The 21768-nt window shown below is 44.7% G+C and overlaps 1 long non-coding RNA gene across 1 annotated transcript; it reads right to left on the reverse strand.

Moving 5' to 3' along the window:
• Window positions 1-235: 235 nt before the first annotated feature.
• On the reverse strand, window positions 236-15572 carry LOC112546221 (uncharacterized). The gene is made up of 4 exons (XR_003089867.2): window positions 15498-15572; window positions 14928-15013; window positions 7792-7890; window positions 236-411 (listed from the first exon to the last, which is right to left on the reverse strand). It is a non-coding gene; the product is annotated as an uncharacterized LOC112546221 (long non-coding RNA).
• Between the last annotated feature and the right edge of the window lie 6196 nt (window positions 15573-21768).

Consider the following 21768-nt stretch of genomic DNA (forward strand, 5'->3'; position numbering starts at 1 on the left):
CTCCAGCTTGACAGTATTTTGACACTATTTCGAAATAACTGCCTGCTGTGTAGACGCGGACTATGCTATTTCGGAATAGTGCTACTTATTTTGAAATAGTGTTGCAGTGTAGACTCACCCTTAATTTGATTTTTGCCCTGCTATGTAGGCGTGCCAAAGAGTTTACATTCTAAATAGACAGCATAGGAATGTAGCACGCAAGCAGAGTGAACAATGTGATGGCAGCAAACCTTCTTTTAGCGATATAGACAGAGACACCAGGAGGTGAAATGACTTGCCGAAGGTCAGAGTGGCACAGCCAAGAACTGAGCAGTTTTCTGGAATCCCATGCTCACGCTTGTCCCATAAAACGCTCCCTCCAATGAAGTCAGTGCAGTTACACCAGTGATGAATCTTCGGGTGGACTGCTTTCTGGAAGAGAGAGAGATTTTATTACCAAGAAGAGTCCAGAGCATTATATTCTAATGCAATGCCCAAACACACAAAGTTGAAACAGAAAAGCAGTGTGCCAAAATCTGATGACTTGGCAAACAAGCAAGACTTAGGTTTGTTGTGTTTCTTAGGAACATGAAAAAGAGATTTTTTTTTAATAGGGGAGTACATGAAGGGGAATGTAGCTGACTCCAGTAGAGGAAAAACAGTATTTCATGTTACCAAAATGACTTTATTACACGAAAGGAAATCCTGATTTAATTATTTGCTTGATTTTACTGCTTAGCATCAACAGAATAAAGCTAGAGGTGCTAATAACGGAAATCCTGAAGGAATATCAATTCTGTCAGGTGGTATTCCTGGATTTACCCGAAGATGCTAATTGGAACAACACCATACAATAGTTAGACAGACAGAGATCTAAGATCTCCCAGGCCTTCATATTGGCTTGCCATATAAAATAACAGCTGAATGAATCATTCCTCTGATCTGGAGGATAAAATAACTAGAGATAAATAGGTACAAGGAGAAGAATATGTATAAATATATGTATATAATAAAGCAAAATACGTGCACAGAAAGCAACTGAACAGGTAATTACCGCAAGCTATGGAGCCCTCTGGCCTAAAAGTCAGGCAGTCCCAGAATTAAAGCTCGTTATGTCTCTAAGAAGTCTGCAGCTGCCTCAGTGAGGGAGGTGTGCTGCTTCCCAATATACTGCCTTGAATAACACAGGGAGAGACATGGTGGTGTCTGGCAAAGTGAGGGCACCTGGCTTCAGCAATTAAAATATAGCAGGGCATGGGACCCATCTAGGGCAGCACATGACCCCTTATATCCCCCATGCCACCTAGGAGCAGAAAGGAAGCCTGGTTCCCTTGTGCATCCATGTAGTTGCTAGACCAGTGGTTCCCAAACTTTTCGGCATCACACCCCCTTTTTGATTTTTGAGAAACCCTCACGCCCCCCACTCCCAAAATAGAAGCAAAATTTTGAGTGGGATTGACGGGGGCGAGGTGTGGCTGGGTCGCCTCACGCTCCCCCGCCCCCCGGAATTTCTTCATGTCCCCCCAGCGGGGCATCCCCCCCAGTTTGGGATCCCATGTGCTAGACAATATCCCAACCTATGCGTGTCCTCAAGCCCAAGAGGTCAGCCCTACAGCCAGCTTGTAATCACCTACTCAGTCCTCTCCCTAGATCTGTGTAGTAGATCTGTATTTAGCCCGGGGTGGGCAAAAAGGCCTCTGTGGGCCGGATCCAGCCTGCCAAGTGGGTTGATCTGGCCTGCACAAGCCCTGCTTCTCCCCCACCCAAGCCAATCAGGGCCTAGGGACTGGGTTAGGGTTAGGGTCAACTCTGGTGGTTGAGTCAACTCAGTCGATGCAATAGCAGTGTGGACGTAAGTATTGTTTTTCCAGAAAAACTCTGCAGTATAGACATACCCATGGGCTGTGTCTAGACTGCATCCCTTTTCCGTAAAAGGGATGCAAACTAGACACATCGCAATTGCAAATGAAGCAGAGATTTAAATCCCTCCCTCCCCCCACTTTTTTTAAGAGGAATAAGGGATCTTTCGGAAAAGGCTTTATTTTCCGAAAGATCCCCGTCTAGACTGGCACTTTTTTCCGGCAAAGCTCCGAGCCGGAAAAAAGCGGCAGCCATGTTTATGCAAATGAAGCGGGGGGGGGGATTTAAATCCCCGCTTCATTTGCAATTGCGCTGTGTCTAATTTGCATCCCTTTTACGGAAAAGGGATGCAGTCTAGACACAGCCATACAGATCTTCTGTATGCAGATCGAGGGAGAGCTTTGTAATAGAATCAATTACAGTTATATTACCCCCTCCTCCCAAAACGAGTAATAATTAACCAACTGAGGACTTGAGGAAGGGTCCCAGAAGGTTTAGAAACCCGCTTTTAAAATGAGCTAGGGGGTGATTTGGGGAAATGCAAATGCCTTTTTCATCAACCAGAAATTGTTTTAAAATGGGATTTGAAAGGAACACGCTTCTTCATCTGTGCAAACCTGCCTTTGCGATTGCTTTCTGAGGCAATCCAGTTCCATTTGCCCTGGATTTTGCTGTGGGTCTCAGGTGTGGACGAAGCCAAGAGCTTTGGTGAAATTCCTGTGAATCTACTGACACGTTTTTCTAGTTGTCTCATGTTGGAGCAAAACCTCCAAGAGGAAGGAGGGCCCAGTAGCTAGGACAATCTATAAAGCGTGGTTAATAACCCTTTCTTACATCGTAGGGGTTTTGTGAGCTACCCAGATGTGAGAGTCCTGGGGGCCCGTATACATAGATGCTTTCCCCCATAAACCATCCTCCTGGTTCAAATGAAACTGAATCCTTCGCTTTCTGAGGCAAAGTGTGACCACAGGGAGAATGACTGCATCTTCTTTATATGGATCTGGTCCACTTCCCAGGGAACTTTTCAGATTCTAGTGAGCCGGACTAGCTTGCCACTGACCTAGAGGGGGAGGAGCCTCTGGTAGAGTCATGGTGGGCGGAGCCTGGCCCCATCACCAGACCGGAAGTCAGGAGGTGGGGCTAGAGCTATAAAAGGCAGTTCGGGAGCCCAGTCAGGCCCCAGCCACCAGAGGAACCAGATGCCTGCTCTGTGCTACAGAGCTGAGTCTGAGGACTGACCAGGACCACCTGTAGGGTTCCCAGGTGTCCGGTATTCACTGAGACAGTCCGATATTTTTGCCTCCTGTCCAGTAAAAAAATTCAGAGAATACCGGACACCTGAGATGTCCAGTATTTTCTGAATTTTTCCCCAGCCAGGAGGTGAAAATGCCAGGCACCTGGCAACCCTACAAATATTCCCCCCCTCGAGCCCTTCCCTGGCCCCCAACACCTCCAGCCCCCCGACCCCAGCCCCCATGCTTACCTGGTTCCCCAAGGCTGCCGGCACAAAATGGCTGCCAGCCAAAAGATCTAGGGACTTAGTGCTCAACCACTCCCCTGTTCCTATCCCTGCACTCACTCTTAAAAGGGACATGCTGTTTTAATGCTGTTTTATTTTATTTTTTTTTTTTTTTGTCTCCCCCACTTTTTTTCCCCTTCAACAGAATATTTCCCTGGTGGTTTTTTTTGGGGGGGATGGGGGGTGTTCGGTATTTTTGTTTCAACCTTCTGGCAGCCCTAAACACGTGGCCCCTAGACAAACATCGATCTGGACGAACTGCCCATACTACCAGAGGTTCCAGCCCTCAACACCCCCGAGGACCTGCATTTGAGCTGGGAATGCTCTGAGGGGGAGTCTGGAAGTAGCCCAGGGACAGCTGACCTTAGTCTGGCTGACGCACACCCTGTGACTGCGGGTAGGATCTCTGCTGACCCAGCAGCAAACGGAGCTGCCACTGTTAGGGGCTTGGGCTGGGACGCAGTGGAGCAGGTGGGTCTGTGTCCCGTGCCCCTACCCCCAGTCTATGGGTGGCAGTCTCTCCCTCCCCCCACTGTTCCAGGCTAACCACCTGCGCTTGTTGGCTCTTTGCAAGATCTAGGATGCCCCTGAACCATGACTATTGTGTCCAGCCCGGTGGAAGGGCTGGACTTACTGACTCTGGGTGTCTCCTGACCATAGGCTACAGCCCCAAACTAGCTGCATAGCTGATTCCCCAGGGGAGACTCAGCAGAGGCACAGTGCGGCGGAGTAACTGCCCTCTTTGACCCACAGGGGGAAGTTCCCCTCCTAGACCCTGGTGGGCTACAGGGACACACAATAATAATAGTTAGACTCAGGTGAAATATGGCATTTTCCATTTGCAATGACCTGTAGAGATGATTTTTTCCATTTGCCCTGATTTTTTCAGTGGGCCTCAGGTGTGGACAAAGCCAAGAGCTCTGGTGAAATTCCCAGGAAACGACTGACAAGTTTTTCTAGTTGTCTCATTTTGGAGCAAAACCTCCAAGAGGAAGAAGGGCCCAGTAGCTAGGACTATCTATAAAGCATGGTTAATAGCCCTTTCTTACATGATAGGGGTTTTGTGAGCTACCCAGATGTGAAAGTCCTGGGGGCCCATATACAGGCAGTCCCCGGGTTACATGGATTCGACTTACATCAGATCCCTACTTACAAACGGAGTGAGGCAACCCCGCACTAGCTGCTTCCCCCCAGCAGACCAGGGAGACGCGAAGCTAGCGCCCCCCCTCAGCAGACCAGGGAGACGCGGAGCGGCTTTTCTCAGCAGACACCTCAGCTTGAGAATAAAGGACTGAGGGAAGTGAGGTGTGGGAGATTAAAACTGAGCTCTGGAGAAATGTTTGGCTAGAGTTTCCCCTACAGTATGTACCAGTTCCGACTTACATACAAATTCAACTTAAGAACAAACCTACAGTCCCTATCTTGTATGTAACCCGGGGACTGCCTGTACATAGATGTTTTCCCTCATAAGCCATCCTCCTTCTGGTTCAAATGAATCCCAGTTTGGCCCAACAAACATTTTGAAGGATCCAGTACAGATGTGCACAAATTCCCAGTTTGCGGCCATTTTGCTCTCAATCCTTATATTTGCAAGAAGGATGAGCCTCCTCAAATCCTAGTTGTTTTATACACTTTGCCTGTCAGAGGAAAAAGTGCCCTGCCTAAAAATTATTGTTTCTGGTTGACTATTACGTTTTATTAAGAGACACACACTTGGCATCTTTCTTCACTTAGGCCCCACCGGTATAAAGCATTCTGCCCAGGCATTCTGTTGTTTAGGCTATTAAATACAGAATTAAAAATGACAGGATGGGCAATTTGACAGCAAAGTTTAATTAGGAAATAAATTATGTTCATTGAGAACACTGGAATCAATGGCATCCCTCTCCATGGGATATAAATCATAGCCCAATCTCCACTCCTTCAGCAGGTCCACCAGTGATTTCCATACCTCATCACTGGCACCAAATAAAGCCATAGTGACAAAAAGAAAGAATCTATTTTGGCATTTGTGTGCGGGGAAAAGAAAAAGAAAAACATTTTATATGTCTTTCTTGCTGTCAGATCTGAGAGCTCTTCATAAACTATAGAGTTACATGCACCACTGAAATGCAACCCCCTCTGGGGTGGAGTACAGCAGCACCCAATAACATGATAGTGTGTATGTAATTGTCAGGGCTATGCCCCACTCTGACATTCCGAGTGCAGAAGGTGAGCACCTGCAAGAGAGCTTCAAAACCTTGCCTCTACAGGCACTGGTTACAAAAATCTTCCCCCCAGAATCACCATACACAGATTTGGGGGAATTTGCTGCCACCATCAAGTGCTTTTTATCCCCAAAACTGGGGGTGAACACTTGAAATCACCCCCCAGTGGTACCCCCCAAGCTCCTGTGCCTCAAAAGAGCTTGAAAAGAGAAAACCAAGCTGCAGTCTCTGGTAGCTGACCCCGCAGTCAAAGGCATGCAGATACACACAGACAGACCTGCCGGGACACAAGAATCAAATCGTCACCTTAAAAAATGATTTTTATTACAAAACGAAAGATAAACTTGATACAGCATGCTTGGTTGCTGCAGGTTACAGAGCAACCAAGGAAAACAAATTTAAAAAAAACCAGAGAAAATCTCTAAGAGCAACGCTTAGATGGTAATTGGAGAGGGGAGGTTTCTCACAGAGCAGTTCAAACCAAACCACAAAATAAAGAAAAATTACCCTGAACACGACTGGATTCACTTTTCCCTGTTAGTTCCTTCCAATTTTCTTTTTGTTCAGTCCCCCCCATGCCTGGAATTCCGTAGGGGCATGGCAGTCTTGCCTGAGTTTAAATCATGCTGTGACTCTCTCCTGGTTTACCTCTCTCACATAAAGAAAGCAGGCAGGGAACCTATATTCAATTCACATTTCAACACCCTATGACCACTGGTTCTCTGATTCCTTGCCAGCAGCTTTGCCAGCTTAACCTGGTCAGCACTCCTCTTGTCCATGACAGTAATCTTGGCCTGCTGAAGTGGTTGTGGGTTATGGGTGCTCAGACTCTCTGGAAATCATGCTGTAGCTCTTTTAGGTTGGTTCCTGAAAAATTATCATCCATATTTACTGGACGTTGTAGAAAGTACAAGTCAAAACCTCTGTGTGCATCCGTAATGACCTCAGTGCTGCCTTGTAGGGACATGGGGTGTTCAGTGGTTTAGAAGCTTGGTTTCTGCTGAATGAACACCTGACAGTTTAAAAGTTTATCCTAAGCTTCTCGTAAGTCAAGCCCTCTTCCGAATAAGCCTAGGAATTTTGCAAGAACGGGCTGTCCCATATGATCGCTGTTTCTATCCACTGCTAGTCATTATGGCAGCCTCTGTTTTGGAAATTGGACACTTCATTTTGCAGGATCAAGAAGGACAGAAGTGCATAAAAATGGAAGATTAGAATTCCTGGCTCCCAGACCTGTATTTGGCTGCACGCGGTTAGTCAGGGTAAGCTGCTGGCGGTCTGCTAAACAGGTTGTTTACCTTGCATCCACAGGTACAGCCACCCATAGCTCCCATTGGCTGCAGTTCACTGTTCCCGGCCAATGAGAGCTGTGGGACGTGTCATAGGCTGCAGGGACTGTCCACTGCTTCCCGCATCTCCCATTGGCTAAACCACAGCCAATGGGAGCTGTGGGTTGCCTTGCCTGAAGACACAAAGTAAACAACCTCTCTGGCAGCCCACCGGCAGCTTACCCAGATAAGCTGCATGAACCCGTAGGCTGCAGGTTGCCCATCTGCCAGAGATACCCCAGCCAAACTACTGGGGAATCACAAGAGCCTTGCCCCAAGCAGAGGGAGGGAAGAACTGTGAATCGGGCCCCTATTTCTTATACCAGAACTGAGTCTTTTTGCCTCTCGCAATTGCAGGACGTCAGGCCAGGAGAAGCGAGTGGTTTCGCAACAAGTAGGGCATATTGTCAAACAATCTACCTGCCTGAATAAGCCCTGCTCTGATTAGCCCGTCAGAACAAAACAGAGGCAGTTCAGCCAATTGTCACAAACCTGCAGCTAATGTGTTGACTGTCTTTATTGTCCCACAGCCTCTTGTGCAGAGTGTGAGTGTCAGACTCTCTCCCCTTCTGCCGCAGGGCTTCTGTGCACAGCACAGTTTGTCATTCAGGGGTCAAAGTGGTTATCAGAAAAGTAGTGGCCGTGAATGAGCCTGTCACAGTGAACAACTATCGCGCCATTGCTCCAGACCACGGGAATTATTTTACACCTATTGTGTGGTATAAGAGAAGCGGCGGTGGGAGAGGGGGGGAATATTGTATAATAATAAATGGTCAGCACAGAATCAGCAGTACTTACAATTAAAGACTCGTGCATATGTTAATTCCCAAGAAAAAAAATCATGAAGGTGGAACTCTTGTGAGTTCAGTAATTGATATATTTATATAGCTTCTTTTACCTTATAGGTTTCTGCAAAGTTTTGCAGGATAGGTCAGTTTGTCTGTTACAGAAAAGCAGCAACTTCTGGGATGGAACACGGCAGCTGTTTAACAGCACACTGCAAAAGAAAACCATGGTGTGATGTTTTCTGAATAAAGTATGACCATGTAGATGAGTGTTGCTACTACTGTTATATAATTACAAGAAATCATATACAAAGTGTGTTAAGGAAGGTGTCAATAGAAAAGTTATGATTTGCAGAAGATGATTATACTATTTGTGTGCATTTATCATTTTTGTATCCAAAGTTATGAATATCAAATATGTTCCTGTATTTCAAATGTTTGCACATGTGGAAAAACTCACAAGGTATTTAGCCTGCACATTCTGAAGGGATTATTCATGTTAAACAGCCTATTGGGGTACACTTAACTCACAGTGGACCATGACAGATGGCTGGCTATACTTAATTGACTTTCCTGAGTATGTTCTAACTAGAGTATGGTTAATGATCTTTGCTATGACTAAGCAAAGCGTGCATGGACATGTGACTTGAACATGTGACTCCAAACTCCATCTTATTACCTGTAATTTCCCACAAACTAGAACAATGGGTTTCCCTTCACTTGGCAGAAGCTATAAAAGGCCCTGGAAACATCTCATTTTACCTATTTCCTGCTCAAATGTCTGGGCTATACTAATGGGAACATTCTTACCAAAGGACTAATGATCTGGAAGAAAGCAGAGACTTAACAAGCCAACAGTTTATTCCATCACTGCTACAAGCCTGAACTAAAAACTTTGCAATTATAATGTGTGATTCCTTTTACCAATTTTAACTCACTCCTCTTTCTTTCCCTTTATAAATAAAACATTTAGCTGTAAGATACTATTAGCAATCACATGGTTATTACGTAAAATCTGAGTTATCTATTGACCTGGATGTGTGGCTGGTCCTTTGGGATAAGAATCATAGAATCATAGAATAATAGGACTTGAAGGGACCTCGAGAGGTCATCGAGTCCAGGCCCCGCCCTCAAGGCAGGACCAAGCTCCGTCTACACCATCCCTGACAGATGTCTATCTAACCTGTTCTTAAATATCTCCAGAGAGGGAGATTCCACCACCTCCCTTGGCAATTTATTCCAATATTTGACCACCCTGACAGTTAGGAATTTTTTCCTAATGTCCAATCTAAACCTCCCCTGCTGCACTTTAAGCCCATTACTCCTTGTCCTGTCCTCAGAAACCAAGAGGAACAAATTTTCTCCTTCCTCCTTGTGACTCCCTTTTAGATATTTGAAAACCGCTATCATGTCCCCCCTTAAGAAGAACCCTTTGGTTGAAGAAATTGGTTTTAAATAACTGCTCATCATTAGGTTTACTGGTTTTGGTGGTGATGAGGATCTAAAATACTGAAGGAGCCTGTATCTCTGACTTCTTGTTAGCCAGTGTTAGCCAGAAGTTTACTTTTCTGCTGGACTGGCATATCTTATAGGAGAATAATGCCCCCCATTTTGGTTGTGTCTGCCCCATTTCTCAGCAGTTTGTCCTGAATTTGGTATTCTCTGTTATAACTTGGTGTAACGCAATTGTTATAATGCTCACCAAGTAGATAGGTTGCTTGTAACCATGGTTTCTGACCATCAGTATCTTGTTCTGTTGATAAGTTTCTAACTAGAGATGGACAAATAATGGATTTTTCAGTTTGTTGATGATTTTGAAAAGTTGAGAAAAAAGTCCTTTTGGGTTGAATAAAATGATTTGGTTCAACAAAATCAAACTGCTTTGTTTTGATGTCATTCATTTTTAAACATTTTAAACTGTTTAAAAAATAAAACCAAAGGAAATTTTGACAGAAAAAGTGTTTTTTCAAACTGAAAAAACAAACTATTTCATTTTCAAAATATCTAAAGGAAACACTTTTCCAGAATTTTTTAAAAAAATTTTCCTGAGTGAAGAAGCCATTGAAATTGAAGTGAATTCAAAAAACATAAATGTAGAGCAGTCTACTTTTTTATGCAAGGGCCTCTTGTGTGAGAGCCGTTCTGCCTGAAAATAAGCAGCAGAACGACTCTTGTACAAGAGGGGGTTTTTGTGCAAGAAAGAGCAGTGTAGACTGCTCCTTCTTGCGCAAATGCCCCTTGCGCAAAAATGGTGGCTCATTAAGTATGCAAATGAGGCACAGCGATATTCATCGCTGTGCCTCATTTACATATGTTCTTGCACAACACTGGGTAGTGTAGATGTAGCCTTAGATGTGGAATTTTTCACGGATCTGTGGTTTGAAGGAATAAGCACATAGGTGGATGTTAGGAAGTCCTGATTTCTAAAACCATGCTCTGCTGCTTACTTGGTGTGTGACCTTAGGAACATCTACCGGTATCTCTTCCACTTCCTGCCTTGGTTCATATGTAAAATGGTATAAATGCTGCTTAGCCACTTGCCTTACTACGGCTCTTGGAAGGATTCATTAGCTCCAGTCTGTTATGGTTACTTAAATGCATAATGCGCTATGGAAGTTCTAGGGATTGTTACAGATCAAAATCAAGTGATCTGCAAGATTCTTCACAGATTGCAACTTGGAGAAGATGGCACAAACATATTGTAAACGGGACCCTTACAATAAGCAAATAGTGAAGGAGCCACTGCTCTTTGTGCCAATGTGTTCCCTGCGGTTGGTTGTTACATAGTTATGGAGATGTTTACTAAATTCAATAAAAACAAGTGATTATTTAGCTGGGTGTACAAGGGCAGATGGGATACAAAGGTTTTTCTAGCCAAGTTCAGTGCCACAGAGACTGAGCTAATAGGTATGAGTTTACTCTAAAATGTAACCAAATTAGTATTTCTGCTGAGAGAGTCCTGTAGAAATCGGCTTTTAAAAAAAGATCATTTCACCTCCACACATGCCAGGAAATACAATTATATCGTCTTTAGTGGTTTATTAAAATAACAATCAGAAGTAACACAGCAAGCCTAACTATCTGTTCACATGTATCTGAGAATTATGTTTTAATTAACAAATTTATCTAGTGTCTTATCTAAGGGGGGAAAACCAGCTGCCAAGCTAAAAAACACTCTAGACAATCAGTCCTTGTGTTGTTTTAGGACAGACATAGCAAATGCCTCTGGTGACAGATGCATATTGATGAAGTGCACATTTGACTACTTGAACATTTAATGAAACCTTGCCTGGCACCAGTGAGGGAGGGAAAAATTAAACTTGCTTTTGATCAATTGATATAAAATATTAAGGATGAGCTTAAAGCAAAGGGAAGGATAAGGATGGGCCATCAGGCTAACGCCTCCCAGGCTGACAGAACAGACATGAATGACAACTCACAGCTGTGGAGGTTTTAGAGAGACACAAATATGTGTTCCCAAAACTATCCCGTACATGGTCACCAGCTTAACCTAAGTTGGTGGTATTTTATGTCTTCAGTGCAAATTAGGCAGTTCCAGTTAGTTAGCTATCTAGCTATCAATCAATCAATCAATCAATCAATCAATCATTATTTATCATAATATCTTCCCTTAACTGCTTTGTAGCCTGTTAGCTGTCTTGTCTGACTGTTATAAGCTCATCTTTGCAATTGTAAGCTCTCTTGGCCAAGGACTGAAAGGTACATGTTTGTACAACACCTAGCGCAATGCGCCCTGACTTCATTGTGACCATTAGGGGCTATGGCAATATAAATGTTAATACCCTCATTGGTGTAGGCATTAAAACTGTATTGAGACTCGCCTTATATATTCTGTGTAATGGAGCCTGCTGCTTTCCATCCTGACCAATGTTCCTGTGAAGGTGCATGCCTGCGCAACCACGCATGAAAAATTCTTCCCCCGCCCACCTCCGCTGGAGACCCACGTGGAAGGCGGCTGCTCTGGCAGGCTGGGCCGGCTGAGACGGCACGGCGAGGAAGCCACTGGAGTGGGGGCCTGGGACTTCAATAGTAGTGCACAAGCCAAACCTCGCTCCGCTCATGGTTGGAAAATCTTAGAATCATAGAATACTAGGACTGGAAGGGACCTTGAGAGGTCATCGAATCCAGTCCCCTGCCCTCATGGCAGGGCCAAATACTGTCTAGACCATCTCTGATAGACATTTATCTAACCTGCTCTTAAATATCTCCAGAGGTGGGGATTCCACAACCTCCCTGGGCAATTTATCTTTTTCCTAATGTCCAACCTAAACCTCCCTTGCTGCAGTTTAAGCCCATTGCTTCTTGTTCTATCCTCAGAGGCCAAGATGAACAAGTTTTCTCCCTCCTCCTTATGACACCCTTTTAGATACCTGAAAACGGCTATCATGTCCCCCCTCAATCTTCTCTTTTCTAAACTAAACAAACCCAATTCTTTCAGCCTTCCCTCATAGGTCATGTTCTCTGGACCTTTAATCAATCTTGTTGCTCTTCTCTGGACCCTCTCCAATTTCTCCATATCTTTCTTGAAACATGGTGCCCAGAACTGGACACAATACTCCAACTGAGGCCTAACTAGCACACAGTAGAGCGGAAGAATGACTTCTCGTGACTTGCTCACAACACACCTGTTAATGCATCCCAGAATCATGTTTGCTTTTTTTGCAACAGCATCACGCTGCTAACTCATATTCGGCTTGTGGTCCACTATAAACCCTAGATCCCTTTCTGCCGTACTCCTTTCTAGACAGCCGCTTCCCATTCTGTATGTGGGAAACTGATTGTTCCTTCCTAAGTGGAGCACTTTCCATTTGTCTTTATTAAACTTCATCCTATTTATCTCAGACCATTTCTCCAATTTGTCCAGGTCATTTTGAATTATGACCCTATCCTCCAGATTATTCGCAACTCCTGCCAGCTTGGTATCATATGCAAACTTAATAAGCGTACTTTCTATGCCAATATCTACATTGTTGCTGAAGATATTGAACAGAGCTGGTCCCAAAACAGACAGGGCTCATTCTAATTTCCTTATGTAGCAATTTGCCCATGTAAAGAACCTTGGCCAAGAACGATCTTCTCTCACCTCCTGAAATCTCCATCCTTATTGTCTTAGAATCTCAGTTAAACAAGGCTGGCTCAGTGAGCGATGGATAGGGAAGTGTTCTCGGAGGCTGCGTCTAGACAGCGGCGCTATTTTGGGATATTTCAGGAAATAGATTTGGAAATAACAGGCACACTATTCCGGCGTCCCTGTAATCCTCATTCCATAAGGGTTACGGGACTTGTTGGAATAGCACTTTATTTCCAAATTTGGCTCTGTGGGGACAGCGCCAAATTTAGAAATAAGCTATTTCGAAATTTGCGTAGCTAATATTGAGATAAGGGTACAGTTTAGACACCCCCTGGGATAATTAGTTTCTAATTTGTTGAAAGCCTTAAGGTTAGGACACAGGGGCTACATCTAGACTTGCATGATTTTCCGCAAATGCTTTTAACGGAAAAGTTTTCCTTTAAAAGCATTTGCAGAAAAGAGCGTCTAGATTGGCACGGACGTTTTTCCGCAAAAGCACTTTTTGCGGAAAAGCGTCCGTGCCAATCTAGACGCGCTTTTGCGCAAAAAAGCCCCGATCGCCATTTTCGCGATCGGGGCTTTTTTGCGCAAAACAAATCTGAGCTGTCTACACTGGCCCTTTTGCGCAAAAGCTTTTGCGCAAAAGGACTTTTGCCTGAATGGGAGCAGCATAGTATTTCCACAAGAAGCACTGATTTCTTACATGAGATCGTCTGTGCTCTTGCGGAAATTCAAGCGGCCAGTGTAGACCGCTGGCAATGTAGACAGCAGCTGCTTTTGCGGAAAAACTTGCCAGTCTAGACACAGCCAGGCAGTGTTCCCTCTCAGGTTCACAGAGCTGACTGATGCGGCAGGGCTGATTAATCACCTGTGAAGCTGTGCATCTTACAGAGAACACTGGACCCAGGCCTCAAATGGAGGGTGTCCACATCCTCAGAGGTTTCTCTGCTTAAGGCCACTGTATGTTGCTCAGGTTGGAGTCTCTGTGTGGTCCTGGTCTTCAGGCCAGCTAGAGGGCAGGACTACACTGAAAACGTTGCATTGGTGCAACGCTGTGGCAGCTGGGACCTGAGATGTGGAGCCATAGCAGCATTCTGTGTAAAATGTGGGGTTCCACAGCACCTCCCACATTCCTAGTTCCTCTGTCCATGTCTGAGCAATGTAGTTATCCCAAAATAATTTTGTAGTGTAGACAAGGCCAGACACTTTAATTATAGGTTTATTTGTAGTATATATCGTTCTAGCAATAGATGCCACTGTGTGATTTGGGGAGGGAGAAGAGAGGAGGAAGGGTGGTAAACAATGGGGGACACATACAGAACTGGAGTTGTGTGGAAACCTGTTTGTTAACTTCTGTAGTTGAAGTACTTTTTTAATAGACACTTCTGTTCAAGAACTGTAATTCCACATATCAGAACGAAGAGCTATAATGATCCAATAGATAGTCACCTATTCTTAAAATGGTTCGGTTATTATTCAGCTCAGTTTCATGACATTTTGTAACACAGTTTTATGCTCATGAAAGATGCTAGAACATGGGTGCTTTATTTCAATTTGCACTAACAAGATCCTGCTCCATTGTGTAGGCATCACAATAAATTATAAAAACTGATTAATCTGGTATTTTTAGCTTTCTATCTCATTTGGAAATTACATTTACATCTAATGTGAATAATCTTGCTCAAATAACAACCATTATTATTAATAATAACAACAGCGCAATACAAATTAAAATATTAGCCTGGAAGCAAATATAGATCAGCAAGTAAAAATGAAGATTGATTAGTAAATATACTAGTTGCAGCTGGGAAACAAACACTTATAAATGGTTCTCCAGGCCACTCAGATGTAAGTTATTTGGGAGCAGGCGTAGTTAAAGAGTTCTGCATCTCTGTCCATTTCCTATGTGAGAAACGCACCCATCACAAAAATACCCTCACCGATGGAACTTGGCTATTGTCCTCAGAGGACCGGGCACTGAATGGGGTGTGGAGGATGACACAGAAAGCTATTTCTAAAGATGGCTCCTTCCAGTAGAAGTAACCAGTGGATGAAGGGAAGAAGAGGGACGGGTGCCCTAATGTTTTACTGAACAGCTGATGTCTTTCCTCAATGCAGCTACCGGTTTTTACATGTTCACACCTCCTCCTTGCTCACCGTTTTCTCCACGGGACACTTCAGGTGGCAGAGGAAAGCTGGTCTTCTAGTTAAGTTACTGAGCTTGGACTCCAGAGAGGCAGGTTCTGTTAGAAAAGAAACAGGCGACCCAGGAGCAGATGGGGTAAATGGAACTGCTTTACTGCCCACGCATGTTAACCTTGGACACCCATGATATCATTCTGAGTGGCAACAATTTGGCAACAATTACACCCTTTTATTTATTTTAGAGTGTTAATTTACACGTCTATCAGTACTTTCCCTAAAACCTTAATTGGTATGTCAACTCCCATACAACGAATATTAGCAGGCAGGTGATGAATATTATTAGACCCATCCCTAATTATTATTTACAGAATTTCTAATTAAATCAACACTTTTCAATGCTACAAACTTTCTGAATCAGCAGGTTACAGAGATTACAAGAAAAGTAACCCTGAAATATTTTATACAGAACCAGTGAGGATAAGTAAAAGACACAACAAAGAAGAACAGCTGCATGCTTATCTATCTTTCTGGGTTGCAAGAACGAAGGGAAAGAGCATATTTATACATCAGAAAGGATAATACCTGCTTTGGCCAGACTCTTAATCTATCTTTCCAGATAAAGGAAAAAAACATGTTTCAAGGCAATGCCTATTTCGGCTAGACTCCTGGGCTATATCTACACTGTGCATTGTTGCGCAATAAGATATGCAAATGAGGCATGGGGATGAATATTGGCATGCATCATTTGTATACCTAATGAGCTGCCATTTTTGTCACACAGGCTCTTGCGCAAGCTCCTTCTTGCGCAAAAAACCCCTCTTGCGTAGAGCCGTTCTGCTGCTTATTTTCAGGAAGAACGGCTCTGCGCAAGAGGGTTTTTTTTGCGCAAGAAGGAGCAGTGTAGACAGCTCCTTCTTGCGCAAAAGCCCATGCCGCAAAAATGGCAGCTCAATAGGTATGCAAATGAGGTGCGGCGATATCCATCCCTGTGCCTCATTTGCATATCTTATTGATCAACAATGCGCAGTGTAGATGTAGCCCTGATGTATAGTCATCCCAGACCCCTATTAATTTTCACATATCCAAACAGGCTCAAGTCCTAGCTTTGGGATGTTCCTGCATGGTCATGGGCCAAATAATTTGATCTCTCTGGGCCTCAGTTCCATATCTGTACAATGGGATGAAAAAATGATGAATTTGCCCAGTTCTTTGAATTGTTCTGTATATGGAGCAGGAGTTGAGTTCCCTGCTGGTATGTTATTTGCATGATACTCTTATCAATAAATTAGGCAAATACAACTTAGATGGGGCTACTATAAGGTGGGTGCATAACTGGCTGGATAACCGTACTCAGAGAGTACAGGCAGTCCCCGGGTTACGTACAAGATAGGGACTGTAGGTTTGTTCTTAAGTTGAATTTGTATGTAAGTCGGAACTGGCGTCCAGATTCAGCCGCTGCTGAAACTGACCAGCGGCTGACTACAGGAAGCCCGAGGCAGAGTTGCTCTGCCCTGGGCTTCCTGGAATCAGACGCTGATCAGTTTCAACAGCGGCTGAATCTGGACGCCTGGGACAGAGCAGCTGGGGCGCTGCCGGGTAGGTCCCCGCAGCGCTGCACCTCAGTGCTGCGGGGACCAACCCGGCAGCACCCCAGCTGCTCTACCCCAGGTGTCCCCAAGTCAGCCGCTGCTGAAACTGACCAGCAGCGGCTGATTCCAGGAAGCCCGGGGCAGAGCAGCTGGGGTGCTGCCGGGTTGGTCCAGTAGCGCCGAGGAGCGGTGCTGCGGGACCAACCCGGCAGCGCCCCAGCTGCTCTACCCCAGGCGTCGGCAAGAAAAGCGTGGTCTGCTGGGGGGGGAGGGTGCACTAGCGGTGCCCCCCCCCAGCAGACCATGGAGACGCGGGCGTTCCGCCGCCGAGACGCGCCGCGGTCCCACCACCCGCGTCCTCCGCGGCTTTGCTCCGCGTCTCCCTGGGCCCCCCAGCAGACCAGGGAGACGTGCAGCAGCTTTTCTCGCCCCGGAGGACGCGGGCTGCGGGACCACGGCACGTCTGGGCGGTCCCGCCGCCCGCATCCTCCGGGGCAAGAAAAGCCCCGTTCGTAAGTACGGATCCGACATAAGTCGGATCCGCGTAACTCGGGGACTGCCTGTAGTTATTAATGGTTCACAATCCTGCTGGAAAGGTATAACAAGTGGGGTTCCACAAGGGTCTGTTTTGGGACCGGCAGGAGGAATAACGGTAGTTCAAATTAGGAGCTTTAATTTGAACTACCTAGTCCATGCCACGTATAGCCGCGGGCAGGTAGTTTGAACTACGGGCATTTAAAAATGGCGCCCGCCTGGGAACATGCAAATGAAGCCGAGGATATTTAAATCCCGGGCTTCATTTGCAAGTTCGAATGCCTACATTAGCCACCCTAGTTCGAACTAGGGTGGCAGTGTAGACATACCCAGAGTGAGCAGGGAAATGGTGTGAGAAGAGTGCTACTGTCTGCATTGATAGAGGCTTTGAGCCACCAAAGGACCGGTGTGGAAAGTTAACCATAGTACATATAAGAACATAAGAATGGCCATACTGGGTCAGACTAAAGGTCTATCTAGCTCAGTATCCTGTCTTCCAACAATGGCCAATGCCAGATGCCCTTAGAGGGAGTGAACAGAACAGATAATAATCAAGTGATCCCTTCTCTGTCATCCATTTCCAGCCTCTGACAAACAGAGGTTAGGGATTCCATTTCTACCCATCCTGGCTAATAAATATTGATGGACCTAACCTCCATGAATTTATCTAGTTCTTTTTTGAACCCTGGTAAAGTCCTGGTCTTCACAACATCCTTTGGCAAGGAGTTCCACAGGTTGTGCGCTGCACGAAGAAAAACTTCCTTTTGTTTCTTTTAAACCTGCTCCCTATTACAACCTGCAGGGAATGTGATCCTGCTTTCATGAGAGTGCTGATGTGTCCCCATCAATTAGCTCCTACCTCATAGCAAGGCCTATAAGGGAATGCGCATCTCAGAACCTCATTTGCATGGTGAAGGATTGGGTTTAATTTCACATCTCTTACAGCACACCAGTTCTCCACTCACACTGTCTACATATTTCCACCACATTGCCTGAGAGCCCTATTTTTGTAACCTGTGCATTGGCCAGTGAATGAGATAGTACACAAGTGAATAGAGATTGATTGGTGCTCAGAGCCAAGGGCTATGGATAAAGTCTTGGCTCAGTTGAAGACCATGGGAACTTTTTCATTAACTCCAGTGAATCAAGATTTCACCCCATGTCTATTGTTCAACCTTACTTGCACCCAGTGAATCTGCACTTGTATTCATGCAGGGTATGTCTAAACTGCACACTTATTTCAGAATAAGCTATTCCGGAAGAAATACTCTGAAATAGCTTATTTCAAAATAGCACATCTACACTACCGGGAAGCCTTGAAATTAGTCTGAGGCAGGCTCTTCTAATGTGGATGCGCTACTTCAATTTAGAGCCCCAGGAAGCACTAGGGAGTAGTTACTTTGAACGGCCCTGGTGAGGAGCTATTTCAAAATAACAGCAGTGGAGTGTCCACACTACCACTATTTCGAAATATCAGTTTCAGAAGAGGCGTTATTCCTCATGGAATGAGGTTTACAGAAGTCGGAATAAGCCGTTCGTTATTTCAAATTTAATTCAAAATAACGGAATTGCTGTGTACACGCTCTCATTGTTATTCCGAAATAACGCTGCGGCGTAGGCGCACCCATAAAGTGCAAGTCTTTACGCACTCACCACACAGACACTTGCAGGAGCAAGGTGAAAGTGATGTCTCAGTCTGCAGCTTGGTATTATTCTTTAACTTCTGCAACTAAGCATCTGTCGTCTGCGTGTTTTGAGGCAAAGCAACGCAGCAAGTTTCGGAGGAGAATCCCACATTGTGCTCCCTCCAGGAAAATTTAGGCTTCTCTTCTCTCTTTTGCTTGTTTTCCTTTAACCTACAACAAAAGCCATCCCAGATGAAAGCACAGGTTTGCTCAATGTGATGGAAATCCTCTTCCCAAAATAATAGATTTTGAAAATGCCTTTGTGATGCTTGAACTCTTTCTGTTTTAAATCTGATTAATAACCTGTGACACATAAAAGCCTCAATTCAAATAAATAGCACATGCCGAGGTTTATATGAACCCCAGTTAAAATCTTTTATCTAAAAAAAGAACCCCTAAGAAAATCTGGGGTGGAAATCTTTTTAGAACAATTCGCAAAATCTATTCGTCCCTGAATGTCCTTCCAGCTCAGGGTTTTGAGCCACACATATGTGGATCCAGTCCTTACTCTTTGTTCCGTGCAGACAAATCTGGTGTGAAACATCTGTATGCGGACTAAAAAAATTTTTTCATCAAAAGTCAATAGGATTTGTGGTGTATTAGCACCTGGTCCTTCCTAGCTACCTAGTGATCTATTGAAAGTGGGGAGAACACAGTAAGAAATAGGATGTTGTCCAGATGTGCTTTTGTGGGCCAGAAAAAATGCTTCCCAGTGCTGTGGAGGATGAATGTTCCATATAAGATGCAACTGAAATCATTTGGGATGACATTATATTATAAACAAGATGGCACAATCTATGGTATAAATCAAGCCAGCGTCTGTGTGTCATCCTGGACCAGAGCAGCAATTCCAAATCAGCCAGTAACAGGTATTCGTCTCGCTTTCCCCCGCCCCCTCCCCGGAGATAGATGTGAATTGTATCAAGACTGATGAGTGTGAGTCCCAGTGTAAGTCATTGTGTGGCAGGAGCAGCTGGGAAATTGTATGTCAGCTGTGAAAATATTGCACTCATAGCTTCTTGGTGTGAAATTTGTCTCTTCAGAATGCTATTTTTGGTATAGTCAGCACTGAGAGTTCAATATAGACACATCTTTATGCTTTTAGAAAAAGATTATTGTGGCCATGGCATGCGGCTTTGGGTTGATTCTCCAAACAGATATCGCATGTTCTTTCTTTACCAATTTGAACTGTACTGTATTAATCTGATTCATTACAAGGCAAATGAAAAAAATCCAAAATTCATTTAGGAATATGTGCATGTAGCCCAGCATTTTTTTCTATGGTACGACTTGGCACTTTTCACCTTCAAAGCATCACGTTAACATGATGGCCTCTACCTTGGCTGAGGTCACAAACTCAACAAGAACTCTCCTGAGCAAAAATCAGAGACTACGTCTAGACTGGCATGATTTTCCAGAAATGCTTTTAACGGAAAAGTTTTCCGTTAAAAGCATTTTTGGAAAAGAGTGTTTAGATTGCCATGGACGCTTTTCCGCAAAAGCACTTTTTGTGGAAAAGCGTCCGTGGCCAATCTAGACGCGCTTTTCCACAAAAAAAAGCCCCGATTGCCATTTTCGCGATCGGGGCTTTTTTTGGTAAACAAATCTCAGCTGTCTACACTGGCCCTTTTGCACAAAAGTTTTGCACAAAAGGGACTTTTGCCTGAACGGGAGTAGCATAGTATTTCCACAAAAAGCACTGATTTCTTACAGTAGGAAGTCAGTGCTTTTGCGGAAATTCAAGCAGCCAGTGTAGACAGCTGGCAAGTTTTTCCGGAAAAGCAGCTGATTTTCCGGAAAAACTGGCCAGTCTAGATACAGCCAGAAAGTATGACAGCTTGAGCTAAAGGTTTCTAGAGGGACGGGGGGTAGAACATTCATCTCCTCTGTGAGGCAGGCACACCACTGATCTGTTACCAGTGAATTCCACTAATGTAAGCAATGAAGTGAAGTCAACTAATGAAGTCAATGGCATAACTACATATCTTAAATGATTATTCACTTCATTGGTATTGCAGTTCTAATTATAGGTCCCACCTCCTCATGCTGCACCTTCACTACAAGACCATGCAAAAAGAGAAGAAGCTGGAAGCATATTTTCAGAATGCCTCCATTGAGGTAGGTAAATAACTATTGGCCAAAATCAGTGAGGGTTTTTATATGCAAAACCATTGGTGACATTTCTCCCCAGTTTCTTTTCAGGGATCTTGCTTACAGATGAGGTTTTTGCCCTTGTACCCGGACTGGCTTTCTTTCCTTGTTTCTTCTTCCAGAGAGGCATGTGTGAAAACTCAGAAGGCATCATAAAAAATATCCCCTTCCCTGGATAAATATTTTAACTAAATCTAGCTTTATCATCTCTGTGTTAATGATGGGGTGACTGAAGGAAGGTGGACATATTTTATTCACAGTGATTTTGCCACTCATTGAAGACAATGGAATTGCACAAGAGCAGAATCTGGCAGAGGGTGGATACGCCCACAGATTTTATACTTTAGTGCTGAAGTCAGACACTTAAATCCTTATTTAGGATCTGAACTAAATTGCCCCGTTTGGGGAGGTGCTGAGCTCTTGCTGTTCCCCTTTATTTGTGTTTGTCAGGGCTATTCCCCACTCTGGCACTCCAAGTGCAGAAGGTGAGGACCCGCAAGAGAGCTTCAAAACCTTGCCACTACAGGCACTGGTTACAAAAAACTTCTCCTCAGAATCACCATACACCGATACTCCTCATGCTGAAGAATCTCACAGCAGTTCCCCTAGCCCGTCTCCTTTCTCCAGTCTGCCCGTCCCTGGGCGCCTGGGCTCCACTCCACCTGCATGGTTTGCGCTTTCTTCCCCAGACAGAGCAGTGTCCTCAGCTGTCAGATGCTTCCTGATACTTCGGGGAACTTGGAAAAGGGAGGGGCGCATGCCTACAGCGCAGCAGAGATCAAACCAGTGATCAGAGCAGGTGGGGCAGGCATTGTGGGATACTGGCGGAAGCCATTTAGGTCAACAAAACAAGCAGCTGTGTTGTGGCTTTAACTTTGCTCCTGAAAGCTGTGT

This window comes from Pelodiscus sinensis, chromosome 2 (genome assembly GCF_049634645.1).
Source record: "Pelodiscus sinensis isolate JC-2024 chromosome 2, ASM4963464v1, whole genome shotgun sequence".
NCBI lineage: Eukaryota > Metazoa > Chordata > Testudines > Trionychidae > Pelodiscus > Pelodiscus sinensis.